The sequence below is a fragment of the Schistocerca piceifrons genome, chromosome 11, assembly GCF_021461385.2.
Source record: "Schistocerca piceifrons isolate TAMUIC-IGC-003096 chromosome 11, iqSchPice1.1, whole genome shotgun sequence".
NCBI lineage: Eukaryota > Metazoa > Arthropoda > Insecta > Orthoptera > Acrididae > Schistocerca > Schistocerca piceifrons.
Window position 1 is genome coordinate 40,794,427 of NC_060148.1, and position 17,878 is coordinate 40,812,304.

The window sequence follows — 17,878 nt, forward strand, 5'->3', positions numbered from 1 at the left end:
ACAGGCAATACTCAAAGATTTGCAGGGCCTACCAAAATGCATATTTTATAAGTATGGACTCCTTGCAAAGAGACTGTTACACGAGACATGGCATGCACCTTAATAACAGAGGCAAGAAGATTCTGTGCCAAAACATCGGCATGATACTGAAAGCATCTGACAACCAAGAAGTAATTGCTGCTCTTCCAGTTCCTTGCTTGACGCAAGCAGAGCCTGAAGAAATGTTTACTTCTATTGCAGCAGTAGAAGTAGAGGTGGAAGCAGCAATTGTACCTACACACATAACAAATGCTGCAGCAGCAATACCTACCACACTTCATCAACAGGATTCAACAGCAGCAGAAGATGAAGCAACATCCAAATCTCCACTGTCACCAGTTGCCACAACAATGCCTACAGCAGCAGCAGCAGCAGTACCTATCACACTTCACCAGCAAGATTCAACAGCAGGAGAAGAAGAAGCAACCACCTTATCTTCTCAGTCACCAGGTGCCACAACAGTGCCTCCAGACACCATAACAGCAGTTACATCAACTCCTCTAGTAGCAGCTTCATCTACAATATCATCACAAGGAGGGAAGAGTAGGTATACAACAGTAGATGTGCTACCACTCCAAGTGAACAATTTTTTAGTAAAAGGCAACAAGAGGCAGAAATCCAAAAGATAAGCCCTGAAAAACGTTTGAAAACCAATCACCATAGTGTTCAGTGTGTTAGCAATAAGAGCATGGATCTTAAAATATGTTACCTTAACGTTCAAGGACTGAAAGATAAAGAACTTATCATAAATGAGTTTGGACTTGATAACCAGTTTGATATTTTTTGTCTGAGTGAACACTGGGCTAATGAGAATGAACTTGCAGTTGCCAAATTTGACAATTTTAGTATAGTAAATAGCTACTGTAGGAAAAAGCACATTAGAGGTGGTGTGGCAATTTATTCCAACCAGTCACTCAATTGTACAATAACCAAACTAGACCTAAATTCCTTGTGTGATGAACAGCACTTTGAAGTTACGGGTATAATCATTAATAGTCATAAGCTAATAGTAGTATCCATGTACAGATCACCAAAGGGAAGCATTAACATATTTTTAGAAAAAATGGACATGCTATTGAGTGAATTAAGTAATATTAAATGGCTACATTATGATATTGCAATAGGAGGTGATTTGAATGCTGATTTTGATGTTACTAAATGTAAGGGTAGTGTTGCAGATCTGGAAAACTTGCTAAGACAATACAATTTACATCATGTTAATAACAGGCCCACAAGAAACAAAGCATGTTTAGATAACATCTTTGTAAACTTCAAGACCACTGAAAACACATGCGAAGTTGTAGTGTTCCCATTCTCTGACCATGACTCCGTATCTCTAAATTATGCAAGTAAAATTCCCCTCAATAGGTGCAATGCAAACAGACCTGTCCCAACAGTTGTGATTACCAGACCCATAACTGAGGATAAAATTAAAACATTTCGTAATTCCCTTGCTGACAGAGACTGGTTTGGCCATTGTAGTGTTGATGGACATTACACATCAAGTAATGATCTACCAGCCAAAATAATATTTGATAGATTTTTTAATGCATTCTTGACCCTATTTAACCATAGTATTCCCATAAAGAAAATAAAAATAATGGACAGCAGCCACAAATCCAGATCTCAAAACAGACAAAATATATGGTACACTAAACAGCTGACAGATCTAAAGAAACAAGTTTTGTTACTGTACAATATATACAATAGTATGAAGTCTGACTGTGCCAAATCAGCCTATGTGGAATGCAGGAATGAATACAAAAAAGCCATCCTGCAAGCCAAAAAAACCTACAATGCCAACAGCATACATAATTCCACCAATAAATGCAAAACTGCGTGGAAAGTAATTAACAGTGCTGCCAGAGATACTAAAAAAGACAAAATTAATATCCCACCACAAACACTCAATGAGTTTTTTATTAATTCAGTGAAAGAAATAGGAGACACAATTATCAAACCAGACATTAGTCCATCAGAGTTACTCTCCCAAAATTGGGGTAGACAGTCACTAAATACAAGCATGGTAACCTTCTCCGAAGTATCGCCTAGATATGTACAAGGGGTCATAAAACAACTGAAATCATCTGATAGCTTAGATATATATGGCATATCATCCAACCTGCTAAAAAAAGTGTGTGACTGCATTCTCTACCCCTTAACCCATTGTATAAACAAGTGCTTACTTGAGGGATATTTTCCTGATGAGTTAAAACTGTCTAGGATCGTCCCAGTATACAAAAAGGGAGATAAAGACTCTCCATCTAGCTACAGGCCTATTTCAATAGTACCCACATTCTCCAAGGTAATAGAATGCATCATGTACCAACAATTATCATCTCACTTTGAGAATCTAGGAATAATTAATGCTACACAATACGGGTTTAGGAAGAATCTGTCGACCATTGATGCGATCAACACGGTAGTCAGTTACATCCTCAAAGTTTTTGAGAACAAAGGCTTTGCTCAGGTCTCATTCTGTGACCTAAGCAAAGCCTTCGACTGTGTTGAGCACATACCACTACTAGAGAAACTAGAATTCTACGGCATCAAAGAAAACAGTCTCAGACTATTAAAAGCTTATCTCAACAACCGTAAACAGGTAGTTTGTGTTGGTAAGGAAATGTCAAACATAGAAAATGTTAGAGTAGGTGTGCCTCAGGGATCTGTACTGGGGCCCTTCCTGTTTCTGATAATGATCAATGACCTCCCCTCGTTTATTAGATCCACCACTGTATTGTATGCAGATGATACGACTTTTCTCCATAGCAGTAACAGTCTTAATGATCTTAAAACCTGTGCTGAAAATACACTCACTCATGCAGCATATTGGTTCAGAGCAAATAGTTTCCTGCTAAATGAAAATAAAACTCAGCAGATAATCTTCACTCTAAGAGACAAGCCACTATCTGATGACCCTGGTTCTGTTAAATTCCTGGGAGTTTATTTAGACGAAAAGTTATCCTGGGGCCAACATGTAAACTATATTAGTAGTAAACTATCTAGAGTAATTTATTTATTGAGACAACTCAGAAATTGTGTACCTGAAACATACATCAGATCATCTTATTTTGCATTTTTCCAGAGTATAATATCCTATGGCATTATCTTGTGGGGTAACTGTAGTCATATACATGACATCCTATTATTGCAGAAGAAAGCCATTAGGATAATTACAAATTCTTCACATAAGGCTCACTGCAAACCCTTATTTACTAAACAAAAAATTATGACTGTAACAAACCTCTATATATACAATGTCTTAATCTTTACGAAGAAGAACCTACAAGATGTGAAACGTAGAGAAAATGTACATTGTTACAACACAAGAAGCATCAAACACATATACACGCCTTACCACAGACTATCAAAATCAATAAATAGCTATGAAGTCACAGGGCACAAGCTATTTAATAAGCTGCCACATGCCATACAGGATCTTCCTGAACATACATTCAAAGAAAGACTGCATGAATGGTTTATTGCCCACCCATTCTATGATATCAATGAATTCTTCAACTGTAAAATGCAGTAATCTAACAGATGACCCACTGTACATTGATTGTAATATAAGCTAAAATATTTAAGTAGTCAATACCTTATCACACTGTATTATAAATTGTAACTTCATTTGACGTTGTCAATTGCTGTAATGGCCTAAAGACAATAAAATCTTTATTATTATTATTATTATTATTATATTATTATTATTGTTATTATTATGTTTAAACCACATAGTAATTAGACAGGCACAATTCAAAAACCTGGTGACAGTCTTGTTTCTGTTCGCAAGAGTTAAAAAACACATCTAGTGACAGTATGGTATCTGTTCAGAGCACATAAAAAAAAAAAAGCGGCACGTACAACACTTAAACACTGCACTATAAAGCAGACACGAAGGCTGATTGGGGGGGGGGGGGGGGGGGTGGACCCTTTCAAAAGAGAAGGCAGAAGGAGAGGAATAGCAAAAAGGGAGGAGCCAATGGAGGGAGAGGACACAGTAAAAGAGGGGGGGAAGGGGGCATGGCGAATGCGAGAAGGAGTGGGGAAAGCAGTGAAGGGGAAAGCAAAAGTACTCGGGGGAGAGAAAGGAGTCAAAGAGAGGGTAGGTGGGCAAAAGGGAACAGGATGGAAGGGGAGGGGGTGAAGGAGACAAGGAAAAGGACAGTGGGAGGGGGGGGAGGGGACAGCCAGAGTTGATAGGAGGGACAAATGGAGGGAGAGAGAGCATCATTCAGGAGGGGGAGTTTACAGAAGCCACTTGGGGAAAAAAAGATGTAGGGGTGAAGGGTAGGGGCAACACAAGGGTGGAGGCGCAGCAGCGGGCAGAGGTTGGAGAGGAGAGGAGCAACCAGGGGATGGGGGACATCAAGTCAGTGGGAGGTAAAGAGGCCTTGGATATGGTCAAGTAAAAGCAGCAGATGGGGGAAAAGAATCAAGTCATAGGGGATCCACGTGGAGGATGGGAGGCGTATACGGAAGGCGAGGCAAAGTGCATGGTGCTCGAGTTTTTTTTTGTTTTTTTAGGGGGGGGGGTTATTCAGGCGGGACTGGCATAACAGAGAATGGGACGGATTAAGGATTTGTACGTGTGGAGGGTGGTAGAGGGGTTCAATGCCCACGTCCAACCAGAGAGGAGTTTAAGGCTGTTGTGGGCTTTGGATTGGATAGGGCAGAGATGAGGGATCCAGGTAAGATGATGGTCAATGGTGAGTCCAAGGTAGGTGAGTGGGGGGGTTAAGAGACAGACAGGATGGGCAGAGATGGTAAGGGGAAAATCAAGGAGCCGGAAGGAGTGAGCGGTTTGACCTACAATGATTGCCTAGGCCATGCAAGGATTGATTTAGAGGAGCCACTGGCTACACTATGTGGCAAAAAGGTCAAGGTGATTCTGGAGAAGATGTTTGGACAGTTGAAGTAGGAGGGGCGGCAGGAGAGGAAGGAGGCATTCAGATGGATACAGATGATAGGAAGGGTGTAGGTCTGGAGTTTAAATGGGAGAGTGGGAGGCCAAACAGGGTCGTAGGCATTTTCGAGCTCTGGAGAGACAGAAATGACAGTGCGACGCGAATTAAACTGGAGGGAGAGGTGACGAGTGAGACGTAGAACTCGGTCGTCGGCAGAGGTGGAAGGTCGAAAGACAAACTGGGTGTTGGGAAGTAGGTGATGTTGGTGGAGGTGGTGACGGCTGTGCTGGGTGAGGATGGATTCCGAGAGCTTGCTGACAACGGAGGTGACACATTTAGGGTGATAGGAAAAGGCATCAGATAAAGGCTTTTTGGGTTTGGAGAACATAAGGATACGGGAGGTTTTCCACAGGTCGGGGTAGAAGCTGGTGGCAAGGATTACGTTGTAGAGTGTGGCGAGGACTGCAAGGATGGAGGGAGGGCAGTGTTTGACATGGCAGTAGGTAATGTGGTCACGGCCAGGGGTGGTGTTGCATTTAGTGTGGAGTGTGAGGCTGATGTCCAGTGTAGTGATGGGGTGTTAAGTTCTGATGGTGGTGTGTGTCCCAAGTAATGGAAGGTAGGAGCACGGGGAGGAGCGGTGGTATCCAGACATTTGATGATGTTGGGGAGGAGGGAAAACCAAATTGTGGAACAACAGGAACCAAAAATCATTCGGATACGTGAGAGGCAAAGTGGTTGGCCTTACTGAGGTTGTCAGGAAAGGGACGGTCATCACGGAGGAGAAGGTAGTGCGGGGTAGGGCGGTTCCCAGTAAGGCAGTGGAAATCAGAACAGTACTTGGAAGAGATTATTGAGAGCACGGCATTGAGTTGTACACAGGTCTGTCGCCAGGCACGGCGTTTCTTCGCAGTGAGCACGTTGCAGATACGTCATAATTTCCAGTGGCGGGTGAGTGTGTCTCGGTCACGAGTGTGCGGAGGAAGGATCGGTAGAGGCGACGAGATTTACAAAGGAGAAGGATGGTCTGTGAGGGCAGGGCTGGCCGGTGAGTTTGAATGGCTCTGGTAGGGATACAGGTGGTTACAGCGTCAGACGAGGTCCAGTGGAGGACAGCAGATCGTGAGATGTCATCGGGAGATTGGAGGGTAGGGTCATCGCGTTTGACCTGGGTGTGTACGGAGTATCGGTAGGCATCCCAGCTGGTGTGGGAGTAATCGTGGACAAGTTTAGATGGAACGTCAGGGGAGGAACAGGACGGGGACGGCGATCGTCACAGATAGTGAGGAGGACCGGGGCGTGGTTGCTGCCAGTTATGTCAGGGACTTCCGCAGTGATGTACCCAAGGAGGTTGGGAGAAACTAGGATCACGTCAGCAGGGGTGTGGGACTCTGGTCGGGTGTGATGGGGAGGGTAACCAGGTGTCCCTGTAGGGTGGTGAGAAAACGATGGAACCGCTGAAGTTCGTCAGGAACGCGGCTGTGGATATTGAGGTCTGCAGCAATCACACAGGTGGAAAGGTGCGGTCAATGTGGGCCAGGAAATCGTGTGTGTGTGGGGGGCGGGGGGGGGGGGGGGTACAAGGGCGGATGTAGATGGTGGCACATGTGACGGTAAGGGTGGGGAAGAAGGGGCTGAGGGTGAGATGCTCTGCAGGATTGTTGAGGAGAGGCATATTTCTGTCGGCCAGACTGTAACTTAAGGCATTTCTCACTTTCAGAGAGCTGAGGCATATAGTGTCAAAAGCGCAGTTCCTTTGGTTTAGCGAACATGAAACTTACCAAAATACTTCACATCGCTGAGTTTTAAACAAGCAAAGTATAAGACTCGCGTGGCTAGAAATATTGGGGTGCTGCCGACTGCTGCGTGCTGTAAGCAAAACAAATGAGAGACCCGCCACACTTCCTCAGGAATAGTATCTTGCTACCATATGTCGGTGACATCTTGCAACACTGTGTTGCAGAGCTGCATGCTAAAAAATTCAATTTCTGTTTGCAATTCGTTCTGCAGGCAGACGCTGCAAGTAATAAACAATACCTTCGCTCCAAGTGTTTTTGGTCTGCTGCTATAAATGCATATTTCTTCCAATTATTTATGACGAGAATACATCAGAGCTAGCAGTATTTGTGGTAGAGTCTTCTATATATAGGACTATTTATCACATTTCCTTTCGGCTGGGTATGACATCCACCCCAGACCTATGCCCTGCCTATCAATTTTGTTTGTCTGGTCACTGCCTTCCTCTCATGCCATCCTGCCTATGTCACCCTCCATGATACCAACACCCGTATCTTTTACCCCACTGCTGGCATCCCCCACGGCTCAGTCCTCTCCCCTCTCCTCTATCTCTAGCACACCGCAGATATGCCCAAGCCACCCCCACCTGTTCACCTGCTGATGACACCACCTTCCTGGCTCTCTATCCCACCCTTCAATGGTAACAACACACCCTCCAAACCCACACTGACCACTTCACCACCTGGTGCAACCAGTGTTTCCATTGTATCAACCCCTCCAAAACCCAGGCCGCACCACTCGCTACTTCCATCTCCACAATTTCAACCTAATCGTTCATGGTCATCTCATCCAGCTCAGCCTCACCCTGAGATAGCTTGGCCTCACCTTGACCACCACCTCACCTAGACCCCCCATCTCCCGAACATCCAGCAGAAAGCCCATTCCCACCTCTGTCTTCTGAAACTCCTGTCTGGCCGGAAATGGGGTTTCACCCTTCCACCATCCCCCACACCTACAAATCCCTCATCCGTGCTATCCCCTGTCATCCCAGCGCTACCTGGATCTCCTATCCTCCCACTTTTGTAAGGCTCTCCAAATTCTAGAACACCACACGCTCCGCATTGCCTTCCGTATCTGCCTTCTGTCCCCACACAACTCCTGTATGACTTCATCCCCTTCCCACACCTCCTCCTTTTCCTCCAACATCTCTGCATCCTTTACACTGTCCGCAGGCTCGATGCTCCCTACCCCCTGGTGTCCTCTGTCCCCTCCACCCCCCGCGCATTGCCGTACCTCTGTTGCTATATCCCTACCTCTCTTCACCTCCACACACTCCGGCTTGGTGAGGATGGGTGGAAGGGGAAGAAGGGGGTAGGAGAAGTATGAGAAAGGGAGGAGAGGAAGCCTTGATGATGTGGAATGGGTAGGGTGGGTTTAAAGTTGGTAGGAGGGGTAACTATCTGGACACAGTTCATAATTTGGGAGGGTAAAACAGTTGAAGTTACTCTGGGGAAGTATGTGGAGGGTGTGTAGGGTAGGGTTGGTGGGATGTGTTGGTAGAGGTGCAGCAGCACACTATGGTTGGAAAGTGTATGAGAAACTATAGGATTATTTGAGTAAAGTTTGCAGATGGTGTAGTTTGTTCAGGGTTGATCTGTGTGAGTGAGAAGAGGTGGGAATTTGATGAGTTGGTAAGGGATCCGTGTCAGAGAAGGTAGAAAGAAGCAAGGTTGAGGGCACGGAGTTCGAGGATATGAAGGAACTTACAGAACTCGGGCAGCAAGTATCTGTGTAACATTTGCTTGGTAAAGGATAGGTTGGATTAGGGTTTTGCATGCGTGAAGGACAGTGGAGGGCTGCAATCTCCATGTTTGGCCAATTAGTACTCTCAGTCTATCGCACACTTTCTGTTGGATGGTTAGTAGATAAGATTTCCACAGTAAAATAATGGAGCTGACAGACATTATTGATTAATGAAAAAGGTAACTGTATAAAAACGAATGCGTGTAACTATATTGACAATCTAATTTTGAACTAGGCAACATAGGGAACTGCGTATATTGTGAAATTCATGATGCTGCAGCTGGCAATGAGAGCTTAGCAGAAAGAGCAGTATTTCAGTGAGGTTCAGTTCATATAACGCTGCATTATTGGGTCTGTATGTTATCTGAAAACATATTTGTGTTCTGAGGAATTATGAGCTTAAAGAGGTAATACTGGAATGAAGAAAAGTAATTTTGCTGGTTAGCTGATTACTGTGGTGCTAGAGTGATGTGAATATCCTGACGGGCCAACTATTTGGTAACAATTTGTGAGGATTTATTTTTCTGGTTGAATGAGAGTAGTTCTCATAGTTGAGTGGAGAAGTAGGGCAAGGATTTGGTACAACTTCTATTCTCTTAATTTTGAATTGAGTAGTAATTAAGTTACGTGATGGTGACTATTTTTTTTCATAATGTAATGATTAGTAAATCTAAACTACTGCAAATCTTGAGTTTTAGCTAGAGGTAATGTCCATATTTTGGAGATTAAGGTGATAGGAGTCCACAAGTGAAGTGAATTTCAAACCAGGACTTGGCATTTAAGTGATTTTGCAAATGGGAAAGAAACCCAAAGCTTTCAAGTTTAACCAGTTTCAGACAGAGTTATAAACTAGAGTAACATTTTGCAGTGTAATGTATGCTTGATTTTAAAATTTTTACTAGTCCCCACCTTTTGTACTACAGTCAATTTAATGCCAGTATTTATTTACAAAGTAATGAGCATTATTTTCTATAAGTGTGAAACATTTTTTCCTTATACTTAATTAGAAGTAAAAGTGAGTGTACTAAAATATGGTAATTTGTCTTACTTTTTTGTGTACTGTGGCTGAGAAGAACCACCTCCAAGGAAACTGATAGCAGTGCATTTCCTTAATAAGTGCCACTTGGACCTGTTGAAGGAATGAACATCTTGGTGAAAAAATGTGTTACAACTCTGTAAAAGAGTGAAAGTGCTTTTGCAAAATACTAAACATTGAAATTTTCTGTCTGAAAATTAACTGCAATGTGCAGTGCAATTTAACTTTTGGCAACCCATGATGATTTATTGTTTGAAGCAGGACTGAACTTGTACAAAGTGATATGTGTTTTAGAATGTAAACTTTGTTTATCCAAAAAGGACATTACTTACAATGAAGACCTCTAATTTTTATTAAAAATATAACTAATGGATATTTTGTGCCATTGTATAACACTGTATGTAAATATTATATATAAAAACAAAGATGAGGTGACTTACCGAACAAAAGCGCTGGCAGGTCGATAGACACACAAACAAACACAAACATACACACAAAATTCAAGCTTTCGCAACAAACTGTTGCCTCATCAGGAAAGAGGGAAGGAGAGGGGAAGACGAAAGGAAGTGGGTTTTTCCAATCCCGGGAGCGGAAAGACTTACCTTAGGGGGAAAAAAGGACAGGTATACACTCGCACACACACACATATCCATCCACACATACACTTCCTTTCGTCTTCCCCTCTCCTTCCCTCTTTCCTGATGAGGCAACAGTTTGTTGCGAAAGCTTGAATTTTGTGTGTATGTTTGTGTTTGTTTGTGTGTCTATAGACCTGCCAGCGCTTTTGTTCGGTAAGTCACCTCATCTTTGTTTTTATATATAATTTTTCCCATGTGGAATGTTTCCTTCCATTATACTGTATGTAAATATTTTGTTTGGGGATTTTCAAATGGCCAGTTCATATAACTACAAATTTGAAAAACATATGTATTGTAATTTTGATAAGGAGATTTCTGATGTAATATTCTTTTGTGTGTCGATTGTTAAACCCACTTTCTGAGGTCAGTTGCGGTTATTGAACTGCCCAGTTAGCTCCTTCATGTCTCAAAGAATTGGTGAATTTTGGAACACCTTATATACGTTGAAAAGACATTGTTCATATAACAATCGGATTTCGTTTTCCACAATGCTTGAATAGTCTATAATATAATCCTGAAAAAGAGGGGGACACATTATTGTACAGCCGTGCTCCTCAAATGTGGCCTGTGGTTCTCAGTCGTATTTTATATTAATATGTGTATAGCAGTTAACAGCCCAATCCTGCAACGTCAACAAGTGCTATGATCTAATTAACAGTGCAATGTTCTCTCTGTAACAAATAAAAATACTTAGAGAGAGAGTGTGTTATTTTAAGATGTGCTTAATTTTAATTAATGTTTGTAAATTCGAGCACGGGCTTAGTAAAGGTGGCCTCTTACCTCAGGGGAAGATGAGAGAGGGAGAATGTTTTATTGCCAGCCAGTACTCAAAGCTCAAGGATGTGTGCAGCTCATACCAATGAGTTGCTATGGTATAATTTTCAAATGGAAGAAACATGGATTTGTAAATGTGTACATAATTGTAACTACGAATATGAAAGTAAATGAAGGCTTTTGCAATGCAATGCAATGCAGTGAGAAGAAAGAAAATTAATTCAAAGAACAGTACACACAAAGTTTTCCAAATGGTGCTGGCTTTCAACAGTAAGCCGTCAGCCCCCAACCTGCTGCAGCTAGTCTACTGGGAGCTCGTGCCATACTAATTTTTGTAGGTTACCAGTTAATAATAAGATTGGTACATATGCAGCCCTGATGATTGCTCCACAGTACCTACACTGGCTCTCGAGCAGCTAAGTTCGATTGCCGCTGTCACAGAGGATCAGTACCATAAGCCGTGCTGTTATATATTTCGGCAGTATACAGGATGGACAATAATAAAACTGACGAACTGCACGGGTGGATTCCTGACTGGAATTGGAGGAAAAAAGGTTCTACGAACGTGTGTCCTGAAATGGACAGTGTGCCTGTAATGACAAGAAATCCTTCTGCAACACAGTGCAGAGCTGCACAACATCCACATCACAACAGATGTTCAAAATGGCCTCCACGGGGTGCAGGGGACGAATTCACATGTCGCACTGTGTACTGCCACACCCTTTCGCGCGTTCCGGCCTCTCTCCGAATCGTGTCACGAGCATCGTGAACGTGCTGTCAAAGGGTCTGTTCGACAGGAACTGGTGCAGCATACACAATGGTTTTCAGATACCCCCAGGGGTAAAAATCCAGGAGGTTTAAGTCCAGTGATAAAGTAGGAAATGCTACGAGGCCTCCGTGTCCCATTCCCATTCAGTGTCTGGGGAGGATGCTGTGCAGATGTGAGCAAACTGCAATGCGGAAGTATGGCGGTACTCCATCGTGCAGAAACTACAGAACCTGTCGTACAGTTAAAGGCACATTCTCAAGCAGTCCATCCAGAGCATTTTTGAGAAAGTCCAGGTACATTCCTCTGTTGAGGCATTGAGAAATAAAAACTGGTCCAAGTATGTGGTCACCAAGAATCAATTCTCAAATGATGATTCTCAATCATTGCTGTTGAACCACTTCAACAATTCACCGAGAATTTTCTGTAGCCCACACATGGTGACTATGTAGATTAATGTCAACATAACATTCCAGCCTACGACTCGCGACTGGGGAAGACCTAGAACGACGAGGACACCTGCAATGGACAAGGCAATTCTTCGTGCAGTTGACGATAACCCTAATGTCGGCGTCAGAGAAGTTGCTGCTGTACAAGGTAACGTTGACCACGTCACTGTATGGAGAGTGCTACGGGAGAACCAGTTGTTTCCGTACCGTGTACAGCGTGTGCAGGCACTATCAGCAGCTGATTGGCCTCCACGGGTACACTTCTGCGAATGGTTCATCCGACATTGTGTCAATCCTCATTTCAGTGCAAATGTTCTGTTTACGGATGAGGCTTCATTCCAACGTGATCAAATTGTAAATTTTCACAATCGACATGTGTGGGCTGACAAAAATCGCATGAAATTGTGCAATCATGTCATCGACAAAGATTTTCTGTGAACATTTGGGCAGGCATTGTTGGTGATATCTCGATTGGGCCCCACGTTCTTCCACCTACGCTCAATGGAGCACGTTATCATGATTTCATATGTGATACTCTACCTGTGCTGCTAGAACATGTGCCTTTACAAGTACGACACAACATGTGGTTCGTGTATGATGGAGCTCCTGCACATTTCAGTCGAAATGTTTGTATGGTTCTCGACAACAGATTCGGTGACCGATGGAACGGTAGAGGCGGACCAATTCCGTGGCCTCCACGCTCTCCTGACCTCAACACTCTCGACTTTCATTTATGGGGGCATTTGAAAGCTCTTGTCTACGCAACACCGGTACCAAATGTAGAGACTCTTCGTGCTCGTATTGTGGACGGCTGTGATACAATACGCCATTCTCCAGGGCTGCATCAGCGCATCGGGGATTCCGTGCGACGGAGGGTAGATGCACGTATCCTCACTAACGGAGGACATTTTGAACATTTCCTGTAACAAACTGTTTGAAGTCATGCTGGTACATTCTGTTGCTGTGTGTTTCCATTCCATGATTAATGTGATTTGAAGAGAAGTAATAAAATGGGCTCTAGCATGGAAAGTAAGCATTTCTGGACACATGTCCACATAACATATTTTCTTTCTTTGTGTGTGAGGAATGTTTCCTGAAAGTTTGGCTGTACCTTTTTGTAACACCCTGTATGTGGTGTCTGTTCTTTTGAGTGTGCCTGAAAGAACAAAAACCATTTTGATCCTGCAGCCATTATGAATCAAGGCACAAAAGAATTTATGATGTTTAGATGCTAGTGAGTGCACTTTTAATCAATGGAAAACGTTGAAAATTTGTGCCATACCCGGATTCAAAGTCGGAAAGGGCATTAATAAAACCTAAAAACTGCAAGGGTAGATTCTTGACAAAATGGATGAAAAAAGGTCCTACGAACGTGTGTCCAGAAATGCTCCGTCGTCAGGGTAGCTGGCCGACGAATGGAAGTTCCTCTGACCGCGTGTCCTGTCTGTAGCCCACTGATGACTACTATGCGAACCCATAATGCCAGTTCTGGTAAAGGTTAAAGCTAAAATTTAAAACAGTCTTGATCACAATCTTGATAAAACATTTTTTTATTGGAATGAGTGACCTGTTTCAACTCTATGAAAGAGTCATCTTCAGACTCCGGAGTGGTGGATGGACACTACTAGACGTGTTCCGTGGACCCTCGACACTCGTGTAACTGCTGGTAAAGGTAAAGAACTGGTAATGGTTGCTTTGTCAGTAAAGAAGACCAATGATAGAAATCTCATAATTGTGATGGGGTGGTGCAGAAACCGTCTACAAAATCCTTCATGTAGAGGGAAATCCGCTGTGATAATCCTTGAACTCGTTGCAGGTGATAAGGATAGTAGTGGTTGTCATGTGGGATGCACATAATTGTACTTTGGCTTACATCATGTTGGTGGGCCACTTCCCTGAAGCTTGTACTATGGTTCATATCAATATCCTATAAAACCTGGTCCTCCAAATTTGTTGTACACACAGTCCACTGCCCCCCTACATGTTCATCTGTCTGAAAGGACCCACGATCACACAAGTGCCCGAAAAGGGCTCGAAATATGTGATACGGTTGGTGTTTGTGATGGTAATTCTTTTGGTATAGCTGTGTTCCCACCTCAACTGTTTCTGTCTGCTCGGTCATACACAAACACCATTTCTGCTTATTGCCAACACCAATACCAGACCATTCGCTGCTTACAGTATGCTATATCAGTCACACAGCCTTCAACATGTGAGGAACATGTGGCACACAGTCAGAGGAACTTTCATTCATCAGCATCATCTACCGTGGCAAAAATACATTTCCTTTTTTTCTTCCATTTCCAGTCAAGGATCCACCCCTACAGTTTGTCGGTTTTATTAATGTTCACCCTCCATAGTAAAGGTAAGGCTTTCCAAAGATCCATTCAGTGCAGATGCACACCAACTTGAACTGTTACGGGAATCAGCAAAATGCTGCAAGTAATCAGAATGATGGGTAGGGCAGAATTCCGATCTGATGGGAACTGTACTAGGGAAATCTGTGCAGTTGCAATGACCACTGTGTCGGAATGGCTTGGCCGGCACAGTAGCCCAGCATGTTCGGACAGAGGGCTGCTCACCCTCTGTATAAAAAAGAAAAGAAAAGAAAAAAAAAAAAAGTGGACAGAGCATCTGCCTAGTGGGCAAGAGACCTAGGTTCAAACCCAGTCCAGCACAAATTTTCAACTTTTCCCATTGATTAAATGGTTCAAATGGCTCTGAGAACTATAGGACTTAACATCTTAGGTCATCAGTCCCCTAGAACTTAGAACTACTTAAGCCTAACTAACCTAAGGACATCACACACATCCATGCGCGAGGCAGGATTCGAACCCGCGACCATAGCGGTCACGCAGTTCCAGACTGAAGCACCTAGAACCGCTTGGCCACTGTGGCCGATATTGATTAAATCACTGCCCACTAGCAGCTAGAGATCATTAATTCGTTTGTATCTTGACATTGTTTAAAGCCACTTTTTTTTTGGTTTTTTTTTTTTTTTTTACGTCTGACAGCAACTCCATTGTTTTTTTTTTTCGTTTCAGCAAAACGTTTTCCTTTCACGTCTCTTATCATTCTGGGAGAAAAAAAAAGTCTCACAGGGCAAGGTTGGGTGAGTACGGGGGATGAGGAACGAGAGTATAGTACTTTTGGTCAGGAATTGTTGTACAGAGAGGGGCACTGTCACGACGGAAAAACTAGTTGGCCGCAAATCGAGGCTGCTTCCACTACACACAATTGCCCGATCTTTGCAAAACTTCCAAGTAGAAAGTCTGGTTAACTGTCTTATCCTGCACAACAAACTCTGAATGGATGACTCCTTCCACATAAAAAAACCCAATCACTGTTTTAATGTCTGTTTTTACCTGTCAGTTTTCTCGGATCAAAGTGAACTTGAAATCTTCCACTGGCTCGATTATTGCTTTGATTTGAGATTGTAAGCATAACACTCTACAGTGGGGGCCATTACTGAATGGATTTAATGTTATAAAAATTTGATTTTTTTTTTTTCACTCGATGTTCACCAGTGCCTTCTACCTGGCGGCTAGTTTCAGCGTGTAAGTCATGTTGCGTGAAACCGGACAGAACCACTATGAAACTCACTTGTTGAACCATCAGCAGCTAAACTCACGTGTCACTGACGAGGTAATGCTATCGAACTGTGTGTCTACAATTTGGCTGTCGAATAGGGAGGGTCGGAGGTGGTCATGTGAGGATGGAGCCACAGCCAGTTGCCGGGAGCGAACACGCCGTCCGTTCTCTTCTGCTGGCAGCTTCCGACCCGACTAGATGCTCTCCTCTCGTGCTCTCGGGCAGCAGCGCATTCAGTTTCGGCGGCTTCTATAGACCTTCCTTTTTTACTGCATTTAATCACCACGCCCTTATCAAATGTTTAACTTCTTCACCTCAACGAGTGTCCACTGCTTTCCCCTCCTCACCAATCCTGACACTTTAACAGCACAGAGTTTCATCCCCTGTGATAATTTTTGAAAAATGTTTGGATAATTTCGAGACTCTTTTTTCAAAGCACAGCACGCTTCCATGTGACCTTATTTTTGTTCGGCAGTCAGAAAGTGTGACGCAAAATTGGCAGCCATCCTTTTCGTTCCCAAATTTTCTGTCACAGTTCATTGCAGTGAACTTAAAGTCAGTCCTGACAGCTCCACTTTTTTTTTTTTTTTTTTTTTTTTTTTTTTTTGAGGGTTTGTCGTCAATCTCTGATCACAATTGCGTGAATATTTTCAACTTTTTCGTTTGTTAAAGCCGTGGAAGCATGACCAGAATGAGATTTGTCAGCAAGTGACATTTCACTGTTTTTGAAATGGGAAAACCAGTCACAATTGAGTTTTCCACATAGCATCATTCTTGTACACTGCTTTTTACAATTTAAGAATTTCTGTTTCACTTTTTCCCAGCAAAAAGTAAAATTTCACTGCTGCATGTTGTTCACGAAAATCAGCAATTACAAAAACGACAGTCACACGAAACAGTTGTCACTATAAACTCTGTCAAAACCAGCCCTGACCTCCTTCAGCAACAGTACTTGGCTTCCAGACTCTGGAATGCTGCTCCTAGCAGCAAAATGCAGTGCTATAAATGCTCTGCCCAGTTTGGTTCTTTTGCGTACCCACTCATACATTTCAACCTGTGTACTGTAATTCATCTCTTGATCTGCCCCAACAATTTTTGGCCCGTGAACTTCTCTATGTTAACAATTTGAGGGTTCCTTGATGTCTCAGAATATGTCCCATCAACTGATCACTTCTTTTCACCATGTCAAAATTTTTTTCCTCCCAAATTGTGTTCAGTACCTCCTCATTAGTTACTCTATCTACCCATCTATCTTCAAGATCCTTCTGTCAAAGATTCTATTCTCTCCTTGTCAGAACTGCTTACCATCCACATTTCACTTCCATACAAGGCTACATTCAAGACAAATACCTTCAGTAAAGATTTCCTGACACTTAAATTTATTTGCATTGATTGATTGTTCCATCAGCTCTTGTTAGAATATTTTGTAGATTACCTTTGAAAGTAGAGATACACTCCACATGCACTAGTTTAAAATCTTTGCTCCAACAAAATTTCACTGCACCACATACTGATCTTTGAAACTGATGATGATGTAACAGCTGAAAACTGGTTTGTGTAACAAATAATAAATATTTCTAAAAACAAAGATGATGTAACTTACCAAACGAAAGTGTTGGTATGTTGATAGACACACAAACAAACACAAACACACACACAAAATTCAAGCTTTCGCAACCCATGGTTGCTTCATCAAGAAAGAGGGAAGGAGAGGGAAAGACAAAAGGATGTGGGTTTTAAGGGAGAGGGTAAGGAGTCATTCCAATCCTGGGAGCGGAAAGTTTTACCTTAGGGGGAAAAAGGACAGGTATACATTCGCGCGCACACACACACACACACACACACACACACACACACACACACACACACACACACACACACACACACACACACACACACACACACATATACAGACACAAGCAGACATATGTATAGGCAAAGAGTTTGTAGAATATTACACCAGTGTTGTGTGTGTTTAATTCATAATGTACTTAAATTTATATTAGAACATTTATATAGAGTGGGGCTAATAAAAGTGGCCAAATGAGTGGATACAATTGGATGTGAATGTATGCATATAACCACACCCTGTGATGTGCACACCATGTGTACACCTGCCAAGTGATCCACACAATTTC